Genomic DNA, 4,127 nt, shown 5'->3' on the forward strand with positions numbered 1-4,127 from the left:
TAGGTCCCTCTTCCCCTCAGCACTTTTGAGTGGCTTGCCTTGATGAGTGTCCCATCCCATCAACCTTGAGAGGTCTTAGTCATTGGTTATTATAAACTTTTAAAGATATTTTATACAATAAATTAGATCTTCAAGGTTATTTTCAGAATTCAAATATTTTCTTCTATTTGGTAGAAGCTTTTATTATTAGTCAAAACATGTATCATTTGATTACTGACTGATTCTCTTGAAACATGACTTTTGTTTTCAGAAATTTACCAGTTCCTTTGGGCAATCGGCTCAGCTGCTGCTCAGTACAATGAAACCTCTGTTTTGCTTCCAGCATAAGTGTTTAATTGGTATTATTTATTCCTGATTTCACAGTCTACCTTTTTTTTTCTTCTAAAACCTAGTTTCCTCTGAAAATATAATCTAAAGCAGACAAAACGATGAGCTAAAATTTTTTGCAATTAACCTGTAAAATATGCATAGTCAAAGGGCTACACTTATTTCTACACCCTATGATTTTCCAAGTCTAGTTTGTGCTCTGGAATTCCTCCATCATTAGGCAGTTTATTTTTCCATAAGAAAAATCAATTGCATTTCTTGCCCCAATGTATTTCTGCCCATTTTAAGAGTCATAGCTTCTGTCTGTTTGAGGTGTGCACCATTTTTTCTTCTTTTATTTGCTGTTGAAGGATATGTTAAGCCCCTATCTATGACTGATTTGAATGCACATAGGAACTACTTGAAACATCAAATGGCCGTATGACAACCTTGCAAAGACCTCAAATCTGACTCAACAGATGGTCTTTTATCACCTAGTTGAACTCACACATTTTTTAGTGCTTCACATAACACAACTTAAGTGCAGGATCTACTGGAATTCTGCTCTAAGGTTCATATGATGATGAAACTTGTAGGAGAGAAAAGAGAGTGGGCAAATCCACTCTGATCTCTTAGAAAAGGAATGCTTATGAATAGGTACCAACTACTGGAACTGTGTTGCTCAAAGGGATACCTGTTTTATTAAGACAGAGTCCCCATAGTTGCATGTACTACTCTCGAGGTGCTTAATCGGAATCTCCATGGAAGATCACCCAGGTGATCCTTATTATCAAGAAAGTTTTGGAAACATTGTCTCAAGAAAAAGGTAAAATGTGAGTTTTCTTCCAAAACCTTGCAATATTTAAATGGTGAATCAATGTTTTGTGGTTTCTTGGAAAGCTGATACACGGGACGATAAGGACATCCTAAACATACTCAATATTATGCTTTCTACTGAGAAGTAGAGGAAACAAGCTATATTAAACCATCCCCAGGCCCTCCATCATCAAAATGCATCTATTCTGCATAGACTGAATTCTGTTCGTGCTTGTCTATGCTAGTGAGTTAGCAAGCAGTGGATGCCTCCTGGTTGGTCTATTTATATTTTTTAAGTAGGTCTTCTGGACCTTTATTTTCCCTGCTGAAAGTATCTGTAACAGGGGAAATTCAGTCATATTCACATTTAGTGACAAGTGACCTTGAAATCATACAATATTAACAAATGTGTACAAATTCAAATCAATCTTAACAAGGGTCTTTAAAAAAATTGGAACATCTTGAGTAGTTATCTCAGTGTAATCTACTGATAAATCTAATCTGACAGAATCATTCTGGAGACAAGCAAGTTCCTATATTCCCATAGAACAAACACATGGCAATCCCCCCATGGATTTAAATTTTTCTTTTTTAGCATTGTTATAGTTTTCTCAGCTACTCACTATGGTGTCAATTGCGATACTAATTTTAGGTGGAAATAAACAGTAGGAACAGATGAATTAATGAGAAACAGATATCCCATTTTCATCAAATTCTTACTAGCTTGCATTTCATAGTGCTTCTATTCCAAAGCACTTGCTGGACTATGAAAGCAATTTTCTCTGATAAATAGTTTATTGCCTTGGTTGTAGATTGGCCTGGCTTCATTCTCTGTATTATAAAATTCCTTGTATTTGACTGTTTCTCTCTGTTTCACAATACCCCTTCCCCAATGTCATACTGTTAAATACAGATTTATCTATATGGCCTCACCCCCTCAAATGCTTTCTGGAGCTGGGCATTGAAGTGGGTTGAGGGCAGAGGAAAATAGGAAGAATATACCTGTCTAAGAGAAGCACAGGACACCTCTAGCTGCTCTTTGCCATGCAGGAATACAAACCTGACTTGGCCAGATCTTATTTTTCATATTAAACTAAAAATCTCATGGTCTTCGAATGTTGGTAATTGATCTTAATTTGTCAAAAAATATTTTGCAAGCCAAACAAAACATACCTCTGAATTCTAATAAACTCAATAGGGCAGCAATTCACTTTCATTAGTTTATAGCAGTGAGCGTAATTACAGAGCCCATTGGACCTGGAAAAGATGTTCATCCATCCTCCCTAATTTTACTGATAAGAAAATACTAGGATCATGAGCAGGTAGAAGGAATGCTGCAATATTTGGGACATTGGTACCTGCTTTTTACAATGGTTGTCTACTCCCATATATAGTGAGTTCCAACAGATTCCAGGATGGGTGTACTGAGTTTCTCCACAGCTCCTTCATTGAAGTCTACAGATTTTCCACAGCTTTCTCCATCATCTATGGTATTGTTTGGTTCTCAAGCATGAATTATAGATACTTACATAGGGAGGGGCAGTTCAACCACAAACAGAGAGGAGTGTGAAATGCCTGATTAGTGAGGAGCGGTGCTAAGGTAAATAAAATTGTTACCTTTATCACTCCATTCAAAAATGTTATAAATATCTTTGTCTTTAATTATTTCATGAATATGATTTTCTAACTGATAATTCTAACTTGATGCATTCCAAAGAGTGATACACAGCTATGTATTTTAAAGATACAAACTGAAATAAACTAGCATTTAGATCAAACAATTAAGAACAGTGACTTACAATGATTAAATTGGTAAATAGCTTTTCTAAAAAAAATTATTTATAAATTTGCCATTGTTTAAATTATTTTCCATTTTGTGTTATTAGAATATTTCCATATGATTTCATCATTTGTTTAAATGTAGCTTTGTATATTGTTGATCTCTCTGAAATCTTTGGAAATTTGAAAATGATTATTCACATGTATTTCATGAAATGCTTATTTTTTAAAATTTCCTTTAAAATATAAAAAAGTGTTAATATGGACAATAAAATAGCTCTAATATTGGCCCAAAGTGATTGGATTATGAATAGGATTTTTTAGATGGTAACTTAATTAAATGCACATAACCAGAAAAAACATCTTAAAAAAAATGTGTGCGTGTAATCTTACTTCCATCCCTTGAGCTTTAACATTTTGTGGCAGGGAATTGTTCTTTCTTTAGGAGCTCTGATTTCTCTTTCAGAGGAAGCTTCATTCAGTTTTCTCTCTCCCTCTCTGTTTATGTACTTGTGTGTGTATGATGTCTAAATCACTGTCAAGAGTTCCTAGGTGAGTTTAATATCTGACTACAAGGCGAAATGCCAGCCCCAGAGTAAATTATCCAGAGAATGTAACTGAGAGGATAGATGTCCCCAGCTCACAGTGCTCAAGATTCCAAGATCTCCCTAAACCTGTCCTGCTAGGAGCTCCAGAAACATCAGATGCAGCTTCCTGTTAGGATATACCTGCAGTGCACGGAGGTAACTATCAATTTTAGATTAGACATCTAACTTCATCCACATAACAAAATATTTTAATCTTAAGGAAAAATGTTAGTGTTTAGAAGACTATAAGTGTCATTGGCACATTCATTATTTAGCAATTTCATACTAAAGGGTGAAATTAGTCTACATCCTCGGATACTGTGTCCAGGAAGACAAAATCCTCCCCTCCCCCCACGCCCCACGGGCCTTGTCACCTCTCTGCGTTGGCCTTGGTCTTGCGTGTACCCGTCTTAAGTGCACACGGGCCGTGCTCAGTGAGCACCACAGAGTACGAGAGAGGCTGGCAGAGGAGAGCCCAGCTGTTGCTGTGAGACTGACGGCCAGTGGCAGCCAAGAGAGAAGGAACCTGCTAGCACCGACCCTCCTACTCCCCATCAACTGCAGCGCAACCTCCTCTACAGTTTCTTCCCTTCAGCCTAAGGCAGCCCCCGCGACAAATCCAACTCTTATTTAAAAGAA

Source organism: Pteropus alecto, unplaced genomic scaffold, assembly GCF_000325575.1.
Source record: "Pteropus alecto unplaced genomic scaffold, ASM32557v1 scaffold13, whole genome shotgun sequence".
NCBI classification, from domain to species: Eukaryota; Metazoa; Chordata; class Mammalia; order Chiroptera; family Pteropodidae; genus Pteropus; species Pteropus alecto.